This window comes from Rhagoletis zephyria, unplaced genomic scaffold, assembly GCF_001687245.7.
Source record: "Rhagoletis zephyria isolate East Lansing unplaced genomic scaffold, Rhagoletis_zephyria_1.1 Rzeph_scaffold_00216, whole genome shotgun sequence".
NCBI classification, from domain to species: domain Eukaryota; kingdom Metazoa; phylum Arthropoda; class Insecta; order Diptera; family Tephritidae; genus Rhagoletis; species Rhagoletis zephyria.
In genome coordinates, this window is record NW_016157300.1 from 281,306 (window position 1) to 303,427 (window position 22,122).

At 37.7% G+C, this 22,122-nt stretch overlaps 2 long non-coding RNA genes across 2 annotated transcripts in view; both read left to right on the forward strand.

The window, feature by feature from the left end:
• The window catches only part of LOC108358156 (uncharacterized), an 18,051-nt gene extending 6,566 nt beyond the window's left edge, over window positions 1–11,485 (forward strand). Inside the window, exon 3 of the long non-coding RNA XR_001846721.1 lies at window positions 11,474–11,485. This is a non-coding gene — a long non-coding RNA (uncharacterized LOC108358156). The remainder of the gene's footprint in view (window positions 1–11,473) is intronic.
• On the forward strand, window positions 10,277–10,792 carry LOC108358155 (uncharacterized). Its single transcript, XR_001846720.1, has 2 exons — window positions 10,277–10,425; window positions 10,482–10,792. It is a non-coding gene; the product is annotated as an uncharacterized LOC108358155 (long non-coding RNA).
• Window positions 11,486–22,122: the final 10,637 nt, after the last annotated feature.

Genomic DNA, 22,122 nt, shown 5'->3' on the forward strand with positions numbered 1-22,122 from the left:
TACCCTTACATTCTAGGATGGTATCCCTGCGGTCGATGTCTGCTTCAATGAGACGATACTGCACGGTGTGGTGCGTGATGAACGCTAAACCTCCACCATTATCTCGCTCGCGATCTCGACGGTGCACGTTGTATCCGGCGCAATTCAACAGGGTTGAATAGCCGTGCAACTTCGTCTCTTGGACCGCAGCTATTAATATTCCATGCCTTCCCATAAAGACAGTTATCTCCTCGATCTTGCTCTGGAGTCCGTTACAGTTAAATGGTAGCACCTTTGTGTGCCTTGGGTGACCGATTGTGATGTGTGGTGTAAAAGAGTTGTGTTGCCTGCCGGCCCCCTGCCGGGGTGCTGCCTTGTGGTGGTGGTTGGCGGCGTCGCGGGGGAGGGATGCGACGGGGCAGCACAGCAGGGGCCCACATAGTCACTCGTCCATTTTCGCGTGTAGCGAAGTCCTGAGCACGCCCTAAAGTGGCACCAGCCGAGACAAGAGTTGCACTTGACTGATATCACGTTACGATATATTCTGAACTGACAAACAGAGCAGATTGTCGGAGGGACTAGGAGTTGCCGGCGGCGGTGTGTGGGTGCTATTGTGTNTTAACCATAACCGTGAGATAATCGCGACAATCGTTCGGAATGTTATATGTCAAACATTTCTCTGAGATAAAGAAAACATCGCGGAGTCGTGGTTGGTTAACTTGATTGACTGCGTCTTGCTGGTGAGTAGGGACTGGAGCTGAAGTAGGTTTGGTAATTGGTAGTGTTCGTTCAGAATATTTAGTTGATGGTTCTTTGCCATCCCTTTGAGTTTGATCAGATTCATTAAGAATCAGAGTAGAATTATTACTGGAATTCGTCGATTTGAAGATTTGTCGATTTGTAGAGAGACTTAGGTAGAGTGCGGATTGTTAGAGACAGTGGATTTAGATAAAGTTGTGGATTCCGAGTACGATGGACCACTATTCCCAATCGACTCCCTTATGCATTTTTTTGAACACGGGCATTGATCAAACGTAACCCCCGGTCGTTTGCATTTGAAGATCACCCTATTCGGTTGGGTTCCACACTTTTTGAAGTGATGGCCCCACACGAGACATTTTGCACATCGTACATTTTCGTCGCCCTCAACAACGAGAAATGGGTCGACGATAGTTCCTACTTTCGTATCATTCTCCTTTGGATTTTTGTCATGTTTATAATCCTCGACTGGTTTCGAATACCTACGTTTCTGAGATGCTTTAATTGGCTTCTTTTGTTTGTTCACGTATGCACATTCCCTGTCATTGGAGTCGGACCCAGGAAACTAAGCGGTATATTCCGAATGTGAAGAATCGTCCGGTGAATCATGTATTGCCGAAATTTCCCGTGGCGCTGCTCGCTGTCTATCCGAATGGGTTCTTTCCGGACGGGGTGTGGCAACAATGAACGAATGTGGTGCAATTCGCTGAGCGAACTCACGCAANGAATCCGGTCACGGACCATTTGCCGTTGCATCTGTGTTTGGGTTCTCAACAACTCGGACACCATTTCGGACAGTTGGTGTAATGAGGGTGTTGGTTCCGTCCCGCCTGACACTGAATTGAGAACCGCTAGTAGAGCATTTGAATTAACCGTACTAGTGGTCAGGGTATACCGTGGTTCAGTTGCCTGAACCGAAGTCGGTATATTCGGTTTGGAATCGAATCTGGTATGGTTAAGGGTAAATATTGTGATGGAACAGTATTTTGAGTTGAACTCATCGTTCCCCGTTCATTCTCAAAACCATCGAAGGTCGAGTTCAAACTTAATTGGGGATCGCACGTCGAGATTCCCGTATTCGGTGAAGACATCCGAAGCTCACGAATCTTCGACTGAAATTTTCCGATCAGATCTGCCTGGCGTGTAGCCGACTCGGGTTTTACGATAACAATAAGTATCTTTTGATGGAGACGACCCTGAGGTGTTAACACCTCATTCGCCTCCACTTCCCGATATGCTCTCTCACATATTTCCAACTCATTCATTGGATGTAGAGCATGGGATTTTATCAACCATGGGTGGCCAACGTAAGCAGATGTTTTACCATTGAGAGCGGCTATTTCGGTGTTGGTCCATTGAACCGGCGCTGGATATAGGATATATATCTCCCCTTCGATCTGTCGTTGTTCGTCTGTCAAATAAGTTGCATCGAGAATGGAAAACAATTCCATGTTCAAAGACTCAAATACCAAGTTGTGAATTCAGATTATTAAACAAATTCCATATCAACGGTAGACGTAAAGTCCGTACTATTATGGTCTGGGTTATAAGATGGCGGTACTCGATGGCGATCTGATTAGTGACATTTAAAGGACCAGACTCAGGAGTTGGATTAAAAAGTCTGAGAACGGCGTCCAACATTTGATCTGGCGTGAGATTATGTGGAAAGCTGCCGCTCATTATTTTTGGGGTATCTAGTTCACCCTCTAAACCGAGTGTGGAAGCGTCAATTGGCCCCAGATCATTACTCATAGAAGATATCTGAGCTTGTTCTTTCCCACTCCTTCACTTCTTCAGTATCACCTTTGGCTGTATGTTTTAAAAATCGTTGAACTTTCTCTTGGTTCTGCACCAGTTCGAAGAAGAAGGCCTCAAGGAATGTCCATCCCATAATGGGGTTTTTCAGTGAAATAGGTACGATAAGAGTTGGCACCAGTCGGGTAAGACTACCGACCGTATATAATACATCCACTTTACCAATGGCCAAAAAGAAATCGAATTATCGCCAAGACCAATGGAGGTGTTGGTAGGTTGCAACTGCCCCCATCTGTACTTCTCATAAAATGTTTGTGAAATGACTGTGACTTCGGCTCCACCATCGAGTNGTGTAGCCGACTCGGGTTTTACGATAACAATAAGTATCTTTTGATGGAGACGACCCTGAGGTGTTAACACCTCATTCGCCTCCACTTCCCGATATGCTCTCTCACATATTTCCAACTCATTCATTGGATGTAGAGCATGGGATTTTATCAACCATGGGTGGCCAACGTAAGCAGATGTTTTACCATTGAGAGCGGCTATTTCGGTGTTGGTCCATTGAACCGGCGCTGGATATAGGATATATATCTCCCCTTCGATCTGTCGTTGTTCGTCTGTCAAATAAGTTGCATCGAGAATGGAAAACAATTCCATGTTCAAAGACTCAAATACCAAGTTGTGAATTCAGATTATTAAACAAATTCCATATCAACGGTAGACGTAAAGTCCGTACTATTATGGTCTGGGTTATAAGATGGCGGTACTCGATTTAAAATCAATACCGCATTTACATCAGTTTATTATTATTATTATTCTGTGATTGTGTCTAAGCCTAATCAGCGAAAACCAATCTATGTTAGTTTTGAATATCCAATTTAAAAAAAATAATGCCGCATAAATCGATCACTATTTGAATATTGCTTTTAATCTAATTAGTTTAACAAAAAATTCACGCTATCTCATGTGATTTTCGGTCCAAAATTTTGTTTAGTAGCCTTGAATACTTGGGGGAATTTACCGGAAGACCAAATCAGACTGAGAATATTCAACCAGTTTGAGAATGTTAGACGAGATTAATTTGATACGAGTTTCAAATTTTATTGGGAATGAATACCCAAAGAAATTACAAAAAAAAAATAAAGAAAAATTAGTAGTTTGGTTCAGTTAATATTGACCGTGTTATCGGTTACGTTGCTTGAACTTATACCGAAAGACGAAATGAAAAATTATCGGTTCAAAAACCGTCGATGTGTGGTGTTACTTGATTAAAAAATTCAATTGACTTGCTTTTCAGAATTGGCGAACTGAACTGAACGAGAATGGTTATGACTGCTGATGAATGGTGTTCGCATCTCAGATCGATCACCATTCACCCTCGCGGAAATAAATAATCAAAATATCCACAAAAATTTTGATTGAAAACGAGCGCCATTAAAATTAATTAAATCATGCCGTATGAAGACCAGGCCCCTTTTCCAATAACGCCAGTTATTCTCCATGAGCATGTGATTGCTTTCATATATTTCCGTACCAAGTTCAAAAATTCTACCATGAACACTCCCAGATATATGCAGTATGAAATATTCGGGTTGTATGGGAGGTACCACGCCCTCTTTTTCAATAGCTCCAATTTTTCTGAAAGAGTATGCGACTGATTTTATGTATCTCCACACCAAGTTTCAGTACTCTACCATGAACATTTCCAGAGATATGCAGTATGAAAAATTCGGTTTGTATGGGAAGTGCCGCGCNGAATGGTGTTCGCATCTCAGATCGATCACCATTCACCCTCGCGGAAATAAATAATCAAAATATCCACAAAAATTTTGATTGAAAACGAGCGCCATTAAAATTAATTAAATCATGCCGTATGAAGACCAGGCCCCTTTTCCAATAACGCCAGTTATTCTCCATGAGCATGTGATTGCTTTCATATATTTCCGTACCAAGTTCAAAAATTCTACCATGAACACTCCCAGATATATGCAGTATGAAATATTCGGGTTGTATGGGAGGTACCACGCCCTCTTTTTCAATAGCTCCAATTTTTCTGAAAGAGTATGCGACTGATTTTATGTATCTCCACACCAAGTTTCAGTACTCTACCATGAACATTTCCAGAGATATGCAGTATGAAAAATTCGGTTTGTATGGGAAGTGCCGCGCGCCCTTTTCAAATACCTCCAATTTTTATCCAAGAGTATGGGATTGATATCATATATCTCCATACCAAGTTCTAATACTCTACCATAAATACTTCCAGAGATATGCAGTATGAAAAATTCGGTTTGAAAGGGAGGTGCCACGCCCCCCTTTTCCAATAGCTCAAATTTTACTCCAAGAGTATGCGATGGATTTCGTATGTGCCAATACCAAGTTCCAGTACTCTACCATGAAAAATTACTCTAGTATGAAAAAGTACTCTAGTATGAAAAATTCGGTTTGTATGGGAGTTGCCGCGCCCCCTTTTCCAATAGCTCAAATTTTACTCCAAGAGTATGCGATCGATTTCGTATGCGCCAATACCAAGTTCCATTACTCTACCATGAACACTTCCAGAGATATGCAGTATGACTATTCGGTTTGTATGAGAGGTGCCACGCCCCCTTTTCCGATAGCTCCAATTTTTCTCCAAGAGTATGCGATGGATTTCATATATTTCCATACCAAGTTCCATCGAGATTTTTGTTAGCCGATAACCATCCTTTGAACGTCTGCAGCAGGTATCCGAAATTTCAAAAAAATCGGTTCAGCCGTTCTCGAGCTTTGCGATCTGCATAGATGGATACGAGTTTCTTCTTTTAATATGCGCTCACTTATGTACATACAAAAAACCTAGCAACAGGGTTTTTATGCATAATTATAGACATACATATGTATGTATATTAATATGCATATACAAATGTAAGTGCTAACAGCAATGTTAGTTGCTCCTTGTGGCAAAATAGACGACTCTACATTAGGGTGCTTTTTTTTTGCGACTATTTTTTTTTTTTCGGTCCCATCGTGAAATTTTGTTGGAAATACCCAAAAAAATATTCCCTGAAAGTTTGAGCCCTTAATATTAATTTTAAGTACTCGGCCAAGGCGTGTGAAGATTTTCCATTTAAAATACACGGGAACTTTTATTTTTTTTTTTTAATTTCTATAGCTCAGCGGCATTTAATGGTATCACCTTGTCCAAAATGGGGATTTTCTCAGCATTAAATGCTCTACAAAAGTGCCCACTGCGGCGAAGTCGTAACTCACACCGGCGAGGTAGTACGGGCCACTAAACCTGATTTTTTCATGAAATTTACGTTTTTTCGCATTTATCTCGTAAATGACAAGAGCTATAGAAAAAATGTAAATGAGAAACTTGTAGGAAATTTTATTTCCTACAAAAAAGCTCATTAGCGCTTAATCGCTTCAATACTGCTTGAGATATTTCAATTTTAAGTTTATGAAGTTTTAAATTTTTATCAAAAATCACGTAAAATTAAATGATGTCTACATTATATTATCACACTTTTTTTCTGCGAATAAGACGGGACCTGGTGTTTCTGAACGGATTTTTCGTGCTGAACACGAATCCGGGGTCAAAAATGTCCCATCACGTCACGTTTTCGAGAAAAAAGGGGTTGAAACCCCTAAAAACAGCGTTTTTGGCCATTTTCGAAAAATTATAGAGCTGAACCCTGACGTGGTACAAATTTTGCATATATCAGAAATGAAAGGCTAAACCGTGCCCTTTCGAATGAGCCCTATGCCGAATTGATCGCGTGCACCCTTAAAGCAGGGGGTGTATTTGTGTTTAGGGGTGCAGGAAAAATTGATCACAGAAAGAATTTAATCTTAAACGATCATAGAAAATTAATAATGCCAAGGTTTTAACTATATTAAAAGTCGCTGATTACGAATCTGCAGTTAGATTTTAAAAATTTAAGATGACGGGTCGAATATGGTGGATATAAAAATTGGACTCCTAGACACAAATACACCCCCTGATCTAAGGGTGCATGCGATTAATTCGGCATAGGGCTCATTCGAAAGGGCACGATTTAGCCTTTAATTTCTGACATATACAAAGTTTGTAGCACGTCAGGGTTCAGCTCTACAATTTTTCAAAAATGGCCAAAAACGCTGTTTTTAGGGGTTTCAACCCCTTTTTTCTCGAAAACGTGACGTGATGGGAAGTTTTGGACCCCAGATTCGTGTTCAGCACGAAAAATCCGTTCGGAAACACCAGGTCCCGTCTTATTCGCAAAACCCTTGTAGACCAGTGTTATAAAAAATATTGTTCTTTTATTATTTATCACTACTTTTTTAACTAATTGCCTTTTTTTTTAAGATGAAAGGGTAACAAATTTTTTATAATTTTACGTGATTTTTGATACAAATTTAAAACTTCATAAACTTGTTTTTACATGAACTGTACATACATATTTGTTTTTTTAACATAAGAATCAACATTAGGAGTGTTCGCTACGCAACTGCCATTAAGAATTAGCCAGTAACAAAATTCAGAGAATAAGGTACCTTAGTCTCCCAAAGAGAGAAACTTACTAAGTTTGGCGCGAACAAGAATTAGCAAAATTTGCAAGCTTCACTGCCATCTGGCGTCCACGGTTGCATTTCGAGCATAATTCATTTTTTAAATTATTTCAGGTGGAAATCAAAACAAGACCTATACGTATATTTCTTCTTATTCTGACTTTCTTCAACATACGCTTCAATTTCTTTGTGGAAGTCACCCTGTCGGATTTCCTATTTCGACAGCGGTGTCGAGTGCGTTCCGATTATGAATACAGCTTTTTCAGCCGAGTACCTTTCAAATGTTTGGAATTAATTAAATTAATTGAATAAACAAATATTTCATACTTCTTTCATTAGTAAATCGCAACAAGATTGTTAATTTTTAAATTTAACGAACTTGTTGATTCAAATTATTGTTGACAAAAATGCAACCGTGTGCCACAATCCTGCTTGCAAATTCTTACTGGCAAAAGTTTTCTCAGCAAGAATTTGCAACTTCACCTCCAAATGAAATGTCAAAATTGTGCTTTCTCCTTGCAAGTTTTACTGTGTTATTCGGACGAATTAACAGCACAGGGCGCTCTCAGCGCTGAATAGCACTGTTATGTGGGCATGTATGTTAGATTCATAGGATTTTTAAAGTCCTGCAGTTCCATTTTTAGGGAAGTATTTAAACTTTTTTTTTGCCTAAGACAATGAGAAGCCCATATAACCGAAATTTCAAAAAAATCGGTACAGCCGATCTCGAGCTTTGCGAACAGAAAAAAACGGCTTTCAAAATATATATTAGTATAGATAACAATTTAATCGCACTCAATCACCGCGCCTTTTTCGCTTTCTTTGTTTGTTTTCATTCTTAGGCAGATGCCAAAAACGCTCAGAAATATACTTTTTTCTTGCTTCTTTGATTAGATGATCTTGTATTTTTGGTTCATGACGTAGTACGACATAGATTTGCAAAAAATTAAACCGCTGGTCGCGCTGACGTCAAAATAAAAAGTACGTTCGACATAAAATGTATGTTTTCTTCCTGTTAAAAAGTTTTTCAAGAACAATATATCCAAAACGTTTTCAATGGAAATTTTAGTAACTTAGCACCAGATAACATCACGTCAGATAATTCAGCTGATTAAACATAAAGCAGAAAAGATTTTTACATTTCAAAACTTGGAAACTTAACCTTAAACATTTCTAATATTACTACAAAAGTTTTTATACAAATAGTCTTGCCCAATTCGCAGAGTTTTGCAATTTTGTAATCGAAGTCAAAGTCCACTTCTGTCTTTTGTAACGTCACGCGAGCCCGGAAGGAGTAGGTACTGGAGTCCTTGGGCCCAGAACAAGAATCTCTGTTCCTATGGGGAAATATCCGAGCATCTTGCACGCAGAAGTCTATGCCATCTACCTATGTGCGGAGACAATCATGAGTAGAGGGTACAGAAATGAGAGAATTATAATGTTGAGCGATAGTCAAGCCTCGAAGCCTCATACGAAGTCAAATCCTCCTTGGTCCTTGAGTGCATTGAGAGGCTAAACTCCCTTGGCAGACACAATAACATCATGTTAGCGTGGGTACCCGGCCATAGGGGAGTAGAGGGTTATGAGGTGGCTGACTGTCTCACTAGAGAGGCGGCAGCCATCACTCCAGTTGGCCCACCACCCTTCCTGGGAATAGGTCCCAATACTATAAAGGAGGAGCTTAGGAGAGAGAGGTTCACACAAAGGGATCTAAACTGGCGCAGTTCGGGAGGAATGCGCCAGGCAAAGAGTTTACTGGGAGGGTTTAACAAGAAGAGATTCCAAGGCTTAATAAACCTCCCAAAAGAGAGGCTTAGAATTGTAACAGGTTTTCTTACAGGACACTGCAGACTAAGAGGCCACCTACTTAAGCTGGGCATATGGTCGAATGATCTATGTAGGTTCTGTGACTTGACCAGCGAGACGCCGCTTCACATTCTCACCGAGTGTGGTGCAGTCTGCAGAAGACGTGAGAGGAGTCTAGGCTCGTTGTGGCCACAGCTTGAGCACATCCACTCCCTACCCCCGAAGGCCCTATTGAATTTTCTGAGAGATTTTACCTTAGATCAAGTGATGTGAAGAGAAGAGGGCACAATAGATCACCAGGTCGCGATGCACACCTCATATTAATATCTATCTATTCATTTTAGAAATTTTAATTCAATATTAAAGGATTTGGAGTCTTGTAAATTGGTTTTTATGCGCGTCATTAAAAAACAATCACTGTAACAACCATACGAAGGACCTTACAAAGTTGTGGAAAAGAACAAAAAATATTTCAAACTAGAAATGGAGAATGAAATTAAAACAATTCCGATAGACAGACTAAAAAAGCAATAATTGAAACAGCACTAACATCTAATAAAGACGTTCATAACGAATAACACCTCATCAAATGGGAAACGAGTTAATTTTAATCCGATTCCGATTCGAATCGAATTGCAGAATAGGGCTGATAATGAATAACACCTCATCAAAGAAGAAACGAGTTACTTTTAATGTATAATATATATATATCGTCGTTTAAAGTACAAAACCGCGTATCGTCGTTCTGCAAAACTGCGTATCTGACATTGGCTGCCAAAAATTGGATTTGGTCACACAAGCTATTGGCTCAATCCTTATCCATTCGTCCTGAAATATACTAGCCAGAAATGCGATTGCTTTATAAAAAAGAGAATCATTTTGAAATATGCATTCGGATTTTGGCAGCGAGCGTGCGTGGGTCGTGCGCGTCTTATCCTTTTAGTTTTTTGTGCGTGTACCGTTTTGACTATTTTGACTAGTTGGCTTTTGTGACCGCGTGTATCAAACCTTTAATTCGAGTGATTTTTTGTATAAACTAATTTAATCTGGGGAAACATTCTTTGGATTAGCCTTGGCATTTTGTGTACTTTTTCTCTGTGTTTTTTAAAAAAAAAGCTTTGTGGTAGAATTTAGGGCAATTATTCAAGTTGCCTATTAAAACAAGAAAAAAGTGCCGCTAACGGCACTTAAAAAAGCTAAGGGCAGGATCATTGTATAGGCTTACAAGTATGGAAAGCGCCATTTTGTTTGTTTACATTTGAAAACAGCTGAGATCACCTGATTTTCAATTCTCTCATTCTCCGCACAGAGTTACATTCAAGTTTCAGAAAAAACTTTAAAATGTAAATTGAGAAATATTTTAGAAAAATGTGTTTTTATTCATTTGAATTCAATAAAAAAGAAATTAAAAATGCGTGCCAAGTCTTGCATTTCCAATAATAACGATAAATGTGTATGTTCCAGGCAATAATTTAAAATATTTGTGAAACTTATCGTTTTGCGCTAAAATACATCAATGTGTGTGAAATTCGTTGTCATTGCTTTTGTTTTGAACATCATATTCGTGCCTGCCGGTGGAAAAATTAGGTAAATTTGCATTTATTTTTAAGAAAACATATAATTTAATATATATTTCTTTCCAGAGCGACATACGGACAAGTAAGATGATCATCGTTTAAACAAATGGTTTATTTTCTTGTACAAGCAGCCGTGGCCCGAGCAGCGCAAATCGTGGCAGAGAATTATAAGTAATAAGGGAAATAATAGTGCGATAAGAAACTGGAGCTCGGGGAAAACTATAATTTACGTCTCTACGCAGCACGTACGCATGTGTGGGTGCATTTGCGATTGTGGCCTAAGCAGCGGCCCGAAAAACCTTACCAAACCTTTTTTTATTTTACGCTTACATCAACGTTATGCCACAATCACGTGCCGCCGCAGCTGCAGCTACTGGCAGAGGCCCACAGGCACTCGTAAAAATTGGCCACTATTTACTGGACGCAACACAAGGTAGCAGTAAAGATATTGGACCTCATGCATTAAATGTGAGTTTAAGCTCCAACTCGATTTTCAGTACAAATTCTTGAGCTTAAGCTCACCCCTTTAGTGCAAAAATTGAGTCTGACCTTAGACTCATTTTTTATGCATGAGGCCCATTAAATCGCATAAATTGGTTGAAATGGTTGGAAGTGGACCAACAACTTGCTGCCTTCTCGTCAATTTGGTTACGTTGTGTTGACTAACTCCGGAGGCATTATGGATCTTGAGGAGGTCAGACGGTAACATTTGGGAGGCAAAATGCTAGGATTCCTTTTCTAAGCTGGGCACTGGGTATTCACACTTTTGTTAGTGTATTGAAGCTATTGCAGCTGGCAAGAGCAACATGTTTATATTATTTTTTACAAAAATAAAAAGATGAAAGCCACTTAAAGTAATGAGTAAATTTGCGTGGAAGAAAATAAAGAATGAAGAAATTTGTATTATGAATATCGAGGAAAATCGTTTGCATTAAAATTTCTATTCAAATTTTTATTTGAATTATGACATCAACAGGGATGCTTTGAAACGTATCTTTTGAAGAGAAATTTTTATAATTCTTGTGATTATTGATATTTTCTAGAATTAAAAAAGCTAGTTCATATTAAAAAATATATTTAGACCACCTTGAAACGATTTTAATGAGTATTCATAGCTTCATAGCAGTTACATCAAAATGCATATTTGACAAGAAAGAGTACAAGATTGCCCCGTCATAGTGGCGATGACATTTCTGTACAAAAAGTAAACAAAGCCGAATTGCATGTTAAAAGAAAATATCAGACCAGCCAATTTTCTCAATAATAAATTTTTCGATAGTAAGCGTGTTTTAATTGCGCTGAATTCTAAAAATATATGAGTTACAATGACAATTAATAAGGAAAATGTGAAAAAGCGGTGATTTTTCTGTAAGTATAAGTGAATTTCAGTACATTTAAAGTTTCTGATACGTCGTTTACTTTTAGATCAGAATTATCAAAATCGACAAATTCAAAGTAGGGGTATGTCTGACGGTGCCACCTTTGTTCGCTGCATCGTGCATATTGGGCAAATGACGTTTTTAAATGCATTTTACATACAAACATATGTACCAGTTCAAGATAAAAAAAGAAACCAAAATTAGTAATTTTTTTATGAATGTAGTTAAAAAAAGTTCACAGAGGAAATGCCGGTAATCAATCTATCGGCAATCACATAAAATCTATGTAGGGAAATTTAGATGTCAACAGAATAATAACTACAATAAAAAGCACCACAGAAGTGTGAGAAGCAGGCAATTTTTCAATCTGAGCAAAAAATTCTTTAAATGCCGTTGTAAAAAGGTCAATACATTTCTTATAAAATAGTTTGATTTTTGATGGGAGGTATAACTCAGTGAAACGGTTATTAAAGAAAATAAAATTTTTAAAAGTAATAAATAGGAAAAAAATGCACTAAAAATGTGAATTTAAATATTTTACCCAAATTCATAAAAAATTAAGAAATCGATTTTTTTTTATAAAAATGTCACTGTACAGAGCTATTTAAATCTATTTTAATTTTTAATAAATAACGTCATTAGCATATACCGTTTTTATAAATGAATCTTGTAGCGTCGCGCTATATACATACATAGGTACATATATATATTTTGGCTGGCGGAATATGTACTTTTGCCAACTAATTAAAAAAGCGTATGATTCAATTTAACCACATTAAAAAAGTATTTAAATATTTTATGGCGCAACACAGCAACACTTTTTGTATCACGAAACCCTTGAATACGAGCCTGTCACACACTGCCGCCATCATGCTTTTCAGTTTGGCAGGCACGTCCGCTGTTTGGCAGGCACGTCCGTTGTTAGAAAGAGAATAGACAAAAAGGGGCATAGGATTCCATACTTGTAAGTATATACGATGGGCAGGATGGCGTCGCCGACTAAATGGTCGGTGGCGTCTAGAGATGACCAAAATGATTGTGAAAGTGACGAAATTGACTTAAAAAAACATAAAATTATTAGCAACGAAAGTGTTTCTGGATTTTATGAGCTTACTCGCGGTGGTGGGCTTGTAAAATTACAGGAAAAAAATTAAAATGTGCAGGGGACAGTAACTGTACTGCAAAGTCAGGTGCCTTAGATACAGCTAGTTCGAATACCGAAAAAAAGTACAGTTTGAGTCTGTGGTATACCCACAAAACTTCAAAGGTGAAATCTTTGTATTAGTTGACTCGTCAGCTAATACACTGATGGCCAATGAAAAAATGACGGCTGGTTTGACCTTGTTCGGTCAAATTAAGGATTTGCGAATAAAGGATATGGACTTGATAACTGCTATAGGCAGAACCCTATATAAAATTACGTTTAAAAACACTTTTGCGGCTAATAACTTTGTTTGTGATAATCGAGTAATCAAAAGAAATCTAAGGCCATTTATTCCAAGAACCGCCTTGGAACTCTATGTTGTAGTAAGGGGTATACCCACGTGTTTTGATGAGAATGAGATTAAGAATGAAGCTAGGTCTGCGATTACGATACTTTCTGTTAGGCGTTTTACTAGAAACGATACTCTTAGTGACTCTTATGTGCCCACAACAACGTTGAAGATAGGTTTTTCTGGTGATTATATACTATGCGAAGCTCCCGGTAGAATTTTATGTTCCCCCACTTAGACAATGTGACAACTGTGGTCGTATTGGCCACACGAAAATGTCATGCAAAAGCAAGCTAAGATGTCTCATGTGTGGAAAACCAGAATGTAGGGATTCGGGATGTAATGCAAAAGTTTGCATTTTGTGTGGAAAACATGGCCATTCGGCCAAAAATAAAGAGGCTGGTCCGCGCTGGGAAAAGGAACAGATGGTGAATCGCATCAAGACGGTGAAAAAGTTATCGAGGAAGGAGGTGCTAGACCAATATTTCCCGAGGAACAATAGATTCAGCATTTTGGAGGTTGACGATGTGGCGTTTCCACCTCTCAAGTCACAAGGTAGTGAGTTAGCTGATAGAGATGAGAACATTAACAAAAATTTTACTCGGAGATTATACAGTCACACTGCCAGAAGGGGTGCGGCTTTTTCACCTTCTCCACAAACTAAAGAATTACCTAGGCGTACAAGAGCAAAAAATCCAGTTAACCCTGTTTTTAACACCCCTGAATATCAAAAGGGACTTGTATCTGAGTTTGAACGGCTAATAACGGAACTAATTAGTATTACTCAAAAAATTTCTATAGAAAACAATAACACTGAGGTTTTTAATGATATACAATCCTTAAAAAGTCAATTTGAGGCCATAATTGCCAATAGAGATGAGACAGAGATCAGTGGATCATATAACCCCTTTTTGCAAGATGAAGATTCTCCAATATAACTGTCAATCCTTTCGAGCCAACTTAGATTCAATAGAATATTACCTGCATAAATATGAATTTGATTTTGCCTGTTTTAGTGAAATCTTTCTTTCCAGTCGCACTCCGCACCAAAAACTTATTAATTTTAATCTTGTTAAAAAATATCGCCATGATGGTTATGGTGGTGTGGCAATTGCTGTAAAGAAAGATATTACCTTTAAAAAAATTCCTTTTTCCTCGGTCTATGATATTCTTATCATAGAAACCAAAAATTTAAATCCCAACATCATCATCTGTAGTATATATTTTTCCCCTAATATTGGCATTGGTGACTTCAATAATGAAGTGACCAGAATGTTAAACTTTTTAGAACCTTATAATAATGTGTTTTTAATTGGTGATTTTAACGCCAGAGCAGTTGCCTGGGGTGATAGTATAGATTCCAACCGAGGTANGACGATGTGGCGTTTCCACCTCTCAAGTCACAAGGTAGTGAGTTAGCTGATAGAGATGAGAACATTAACAAAAATTTTACTCGGAGATTATACAGTCACACTGCCAGAAGGGGTGCGGCTTTTTCACCTTCTCCACAAACTAAAGAATTACCTAGGCGTACAAGAGCAAAAAATCCAGTTAACCCTGTTTTTAACACCCCTGAATATCAAAAGGGACTTGTATCTGAGTTTGAACGGCTAATAACGGAACTAATTAGTATTACTCAAAAAATTTCTATAGAAAACAATAACACTGAGGTTTTTAATGATATACAATCCTTAAAAAGTCAATTTGAGGCCATAATTGCCAATAGAGATGAGACAGAGATCAGTGGATCATATAACCCCTTTTTGCAAGATGAAGATTCTCCAATATAACTGTCAATCCTTTCGAGCCAACTTAGATTCAATAGAATATTACCTGCATAAATATGAATTTGATTTTGCCTGTTTTAGTGAAATCTTTCTTTCCAGTCGCACTCCGCACCAAAAACTTATTAATTTTAATCTTGTTAAAAAATATCGCCATGATGGTTATGGTGGTGTGGCAATTGCTGTAAAGAAAGATATTACCTTTAAAAAAATTCCTTTTTCCTCGGTCTATGATATTCTTATCATAGAAACCAAAAATTTAAATCCCAACATCATCATCTGTAGTATATATTTTTCCCCTAATATTGGCATTGGTGACTTCAATAATGAAGTGACCAGAATGTTAAACTTTTTAGAACCTTATAATAATGTGTTTTTAATTGGTGATTTTAACGCCAGAGCAGTTGCCTGGGGTGATAGTATAGATTCCAACCGAGGTAAGCATCTGACGAACATCATCCAAAACTCCGTTTTTAACAGCCTTAATGGTGGTAGTTGTACTTACAAAAGGGACATCAGGTCTGAGAGTGGTTCTGTACTTCATCTTGTTTTCAGTAATAGTTCTACACGGTGTAATTGGTCTGTTGATCCCATTCGAATTGGGGGAAGTCATCACTTTCCCATAACTCTGGATACTAATGCGAAAATTAAAACTCCTAAAAGGTTCACGGTTAAAAAGAAGTTACTGAATTCTTTGAATGAGATTCAGTGTGATTCCAATATCAATGACCTGGAGTTTAAAATTCAGGAGGAAATTAGCAATGCAACGTATACCACTAGAAATGATAAAGTACCAAAATCCTGGTGGAATGAGAGGTTAGCCAAAATCTATAATAATAATAATAGATTGGCGCTTACACATATGTTAGTGTTTGGCCGAGCTCCTCCTCCGATTTGTGGCGTGCGCCTTGATGTTGTCACACAAAGCGGAGGGACCTACAGTTTTACGCCGACTCCGAACGGCGATTGTATTTTTATGAGAAGCTGTTTTTCATGGCATAAATACACTCGGAGGTTTGCCATTGCCTGCCAAAATCTATAGATTCCTTATAATTACTCATAAAAAAGCTAGGCAGATTCCAAGTCCGGAAAACTTAAAAAATCTCATCGAACAGCGTAAAATTTGGAAAAAAGAGGTCAAAATAGCCAAAAAAGAAAACTTTAATGAAAAAATTGATGAGATTAATCATGGCATGGGGAGAAGAGCGTGGAGCTTCGTTAAGGCATTGAGGGGTGACTATAGGCAGGAGAACACAGGTTCTTAGGATGAAGACAACAATCAGCAGTACCTTGATATGTTGAAGGAGCAAGTTTCAGCGCAGGCAGCTAATGAAGAGATTAACCGACCAACGGAGCCTTGTTATGATCTGGCGATTACTTATGAGGAAATTATTGATGTGATTGGCAAAAAGAAAAACACAGCGGCAGGTATTGATCGTATTTCTTATAGCATGCTCAAATCCTTGTCTGATAGGACTCTAAACTCCTTCAGAACAGGCATTAATGATATCTTTCTAGGCAACCAAATTCCGCACTATTGGCGAAAAATTAAAATTATTCCGATTCCAAACAAAGGCAAGGATTTGAGCTGCTTCTGGAATTTCAGGCCAATTTCCCTAATCTCTGTCATGCTTAAAACCCTTAACACTTGTATTAAAAATAGGTTAAATGATTTCCTTCAATCCAATAACATTCTTCCCAATTCTACCTTTGCCTACAGAAAAAATAGATCAACCTCGATTTGCCTAAACCAAATGCTCCATCAAATTCACATCTTTAAAAGTAGAAAATTCCAGGTAATCCTCTGCTCTAGTGACATCTCAAATGCCTACAACTGTGTCGACATTGGCGTACTTAAAGAACAACTCACCAATCTGCAAGTTGACAATCTATACATCCAATGGATTACTAACTTTCTCTCTTACAGAATTTTGCAACTGGGCAACTGTAGCACTGAGATTTATAATGGCCTACTTCAGGGTAGTGTCCTCTCTCCCATACTCTTCAATATCTATACTGCTCAGCTTCACGACCTCAATGATTCAAACTCTTTTATCTATTTGATGATTTTTTGTTCATCTCTGCTGGAAGTCAGTTCGAAGACGCGGTAGATAACCTGCAAGACAAACTATGCCGTTTTGGCGCTGAGTGTAACCTGCTCAATTTGACATTCAATCCAACTAAAACAAATGTTATGCATGTAACCAAAAGTCCAAGAAAAGAAATTGACATTTTCCTAAGCAACAATAGAATTCCACAAGTCAATGAGCTCAAAACTCTAGGCAGAACGCTAAACAGCGCCATGACTAGCAAAAACCATTATGCCTCCACGGTTAAGGCGGCGTCTGGAAGCATAAATTTCTTTAAATATTTGACTAGTATAAAATCAGGACTTCATCCTCAGAAGGCTTTAATATCTATAAATCCATAGTTCGCTCAAAGATTGAGTATGGTTACACTACAGCTGCCAACAGTGCAAAAACAGCTTTCAACAAAATTACAGTCACTCCCTCAACTCCCGTTTCCACCATCAACGCCATTGCGAATGAGCTCCCACCTCCTGAGCGTTCTCGATGGTTCACTGCAAAAGAGTTGATTAAGATCTTTATCTATAATATTCCTCTAGCTAACTCCATCATAGAAAATCCAGGTTTAAACTAAAGTTACTCGACAGTATACCGACAGTATCAACACATTTTTGACCGTCTTGATGCGATTGATGGCTGTTCCTCACCTCCTAATATTAAAATCTTTCTGAAAACCTTCACAGGCAATAAAGCCTCCTTAACGTCTGAGTGTCTCAAAGCACACTATGCCAAGCTTTTGAATGACTATTTGGCGGATGATTATCAGATCCTGTACACTGATGCGTCTTTAGCGGATCAAACAACTGGCAAGTCTGAACATGCATTTCATATCCCTATTAAGACTTCATCATCCTTTGGTGAGCTACTTGCCATTAGACGAAGCGATTGAAATAGCAAAAAGGAAGAGTTATCACAAACTGGCCATATTCACCGACAGTCTCATTTCTTGTCAGATACTCAAACAACCCAAAACCACAAATAGTATTGCCTGTGGGATTTTCAGAAAGGTATCTGAAGCAAATTTCCTAATAGACATTGTATGGACGCCTAGCCCACGGTGTCCTTGAACCAGATTCAACTGAATCGGTCTGGAACGATGGAATTTCTGATTAGACTATTTTGGGGGAGCGTTCCCGAGTTAGAATACGTGAAGTTCAAAATCGTGGCAGGTGCCGATTTCAAAAACGGTAACTTTTTCGATTTTCAGATAGGTTTTCGATAAGGTTCTAGACGAATGATTATATGTACATACAAGTCGATTGTATACATATTTATACATATATGTGCAGGCCCGACTATAGGGTGGGGGTTTTCCCCCCGGTCCCGGACTTTTCCTTAAATTTGATTGGAAGATAAAAATTATAAAATGTTGTTAAATTTGATTATTTAATATTCACATAGCTTTTATAATATCCAATAAATGCGAAAGCGCATGTCTAGATGCACATGGTGTGGTAAGGTCACTTCCATGCTAGTCAAAACGGCCGCCAATCTGGCCTAATGTGAAACATAGAAAGGTTCAGAAGTCAACACGTGTTGTCTAAATGTTGTCATCTCAATGATTTTCCCATGGTTAATCAAACATTTTGAGCTCGAAATTGCAGAGCGACCTTCAAAGAGAATCGAGGGGAAAATCAGAAATCAACAGAAGACGATTTTCTTGCATACAGCCAATCTGAGCTTAAAGGAAGGCTTGACTAAAACCATAAAATCTATTTTACGCATTCACTTGATCCGCAAAACAGTACAGCAAAACAAATTCTGCCTTTAGACGCAAAAGGACATTCTCCACATATTACGAAAATACTTGGTTTTTTTCAAAAGCCCTGAATATGGATGATAACGTTGGAAGTTCGTTTAAATTAAAAAAAAAATTTCTAGGGTTAGAGGAGGCCCGTCTCATATTTAGTACCGGCCCGGACGGTAATACAAGTTTATATTATTAAATGAAAAGAACTAACTAATAAAAGAACACCTGTAAAGTAATAAGTGTTTATGTTTATGTTTTTGAAACCAGATAAAAGTTGGCCGTTATAAGTGGACCAACAGTTGGCGGCTATTGTAGTAGACGAATACGAAATTCCCCCAGGCTATACATGTATATACATAGATATCGAGCCCTAACTGCCAAAAACGTAAGCGATTTTTTTTTTTCAAAATTTTGTTTTTGATGCAGAAATGCATCTGGATGCTGTAGGAATATTTCTGCCTCAAAAAGAAAATTTTGAAAAAAATTTCCCTTACGTCATTTTGGTGGTTAGGGTTCGATATTGAAAAAATTACTCATATACAGTCTTAGTTATACTATACTTAAATGCGAAAATGTCGGCGGAAAATCGAAAAAGTTACCGTTTTTGAAATCGGCACTTGGCTCGATTTCAAACTTCACGTATTCTAACTCGGGAACACTCCCCCAAAATAGTCTAAATGGAAATTCCATCGTTCTAGACCGATTCAGTTGAATCTGGTTCAAGGACACTGTGAGCCATAAAGGTATACTAGGTAATGAGAAAGCTGACGAAATTGCCAAAGATGGAACGATTAATAGTCCTAGTAGAAACTACAGATCCACGATGGACGAAGCCACCAAACAGATAAAAGATGACATGTACAACATTTGGTATAACTCCTTTTTGGGATACTCACGGGATCACCCTAATCTTTTTGCTGCTACTTTTGGCAATAGGAAAAAACAGACATGGTTCAGGAAACTTTTACTGTCCCCTGCTGAGGTCAAGCGGCTGAACAGGGCTCGAATCGTCACATACGAGATCGTATTACTCGTCACGTAAAAACACAGTTTTCGGATTATGACATACGTGAACGTACTTTTTACCCCATTTAGCTTATACGACTGACGGTATCACGTAATTTTCTTTCATATGGTTTTCGACCCGTGAACGGATGTTACGATTCGAGCCCAGGATTTTAACCGGTCATACTTATGACAGAGCATATCTATGTAAAATTCGTGTTTTAAGTACAAATCAGTGTTTCTGTGGACAAGCTGGTGGTTACGTACACCAGACTTTTCACTGCAGGAGACTCATGAATATCAGAAACAATTTCGACATTTTCAAAACCCACAAAACTTTTGGAGAGATTTTTAATGGAAACAACAATGCCAAGGTTACACAACTTTCCAAATTTTTACAAAAAGCGAACGTTAATTTTTAATTACAAACCCCCTTTTGTATTTATGTACAACTCGGTATTTGTAACATTCCAAACCTAACCCATTTCGCTCAAAACCGGATAACCCACGATTTTAAAATATACGTCAATACGTATAAGCCTCAAGCTACTTGGCCACTCGATTTTTAATTCTAGATCGCAACGAGTACTGATGCGCTAATTGCAACTGGCTACAAGCCTTTCGTTACAAATCTTGCCTAACATCATGCAGCAAAGTCTATGGAAAAGACAAAGCCTACGCACATTTAAGCATTTGACAAAAAATACCGTCTAACTACTTTCGAACACACTATTGGATCAGCCCTAGTGTTTTGGACCCACTGAGCTGGCCTTCGTTTTATACCGTCGAAACAACCTTTCAAGAGGAATACCGCAGGGGTATTGTAGGGTTCATAGTTTTATTTCACTAAATGATTTTTTCTGTTTGTAAATCAAAAATAAAATTTGGTTCTTTCTCAAATATTTCTTAAACTGTTGGCAACTGTATTTTATTCAATCTTAAACAGAATTTCTGAAAATGCTTGATATTTTCACCACTACAATACATATATAAGTAAAAGATATTAGAGGTTTTGTTATAATTAAATTGTTTATTAATTTTCATGTTTCCGGTTTGCAATCACATGCGTTACAACAATGCGATTGTAACTGAACCAAACAAAAATCAAATTATTAAAAAAATAATGTTACCTATGCGATTGTGTTGCTTAAACCTAGTTTCTATTTGTTGAAATTAATTTAAAAACGATCAAGTTAAATAGTTTCCTCGGTACACATCTTATTGCAGTTTTACAAGTTGAATTTGTTGCTTTCTGTTCTACCCTTTTAAATTTTTTCTTATAAACTTACATGTTATCTAGCATTATATCAGTTGTCTACAGATATAGAATAGTATAATTAAAACTACAATAAAACTTATTAAAGTTTAATATAATATAAATACAAAATAATTTTCTTTAATTCATGATAAACATTGATTGATGATTCTAATCATTACAGTACTAATTTATTAATTAATTTACATCACCCACTTGTTTTATGCATATGCGTTATTATGATTAGTATGTGTATGTATGTATGAAAACGTAAAACTTGTTGCGTGTGAAATTATAGACAAATACGTACATTTGTATATACTTCAAACTAAGTGAATCGTTATGATATTGTAAATTCCAATTTGGAATTCTAAATGGAATAGCTTATTGGATGTGTTTAAACACATAAGTGTATTTAACTAAATTACTTTTTACAGATTTATAGATGTTTTTATGTTTAAAGAACTAATCTATGTATTTAGTACATCCACTTATCCAATAGTTTCGGCTTGTTCTTTACATTTGTAGAATTATAGTAACTATAGGCATATGACGAGAAATTATATTCATAACACAGCAAAAAAATGTTAGCAGTCAAATGCTTTTAAGTTGGCAGAGAGTTTATGATTGCGGCCGTCGGTCATAGTCCGCTCTTCGGTAATCTGGCGGAAAATCCATGCGATTGTCTCGGGGCCAATCGCCTGCTGACGTATAGCGTGCATCTCCACGATATGGGCCATGTGGTGGTGCAGCTGCTGGCAAACCCCCATTACCCATATAATAGTTGGGAGGCATATGATAACCAGCATATGGAAGTGGGGGTGGCGCATGGGGAGGATGATAGCTGTTCAAAAACAAAAACAAAATCAGTTACTTACAGTTTTAGACATAAAGGAGACAATAATAAAGAATAGAAGAACTACATATTCTTAATTGACTGATTTCAAGAAATAT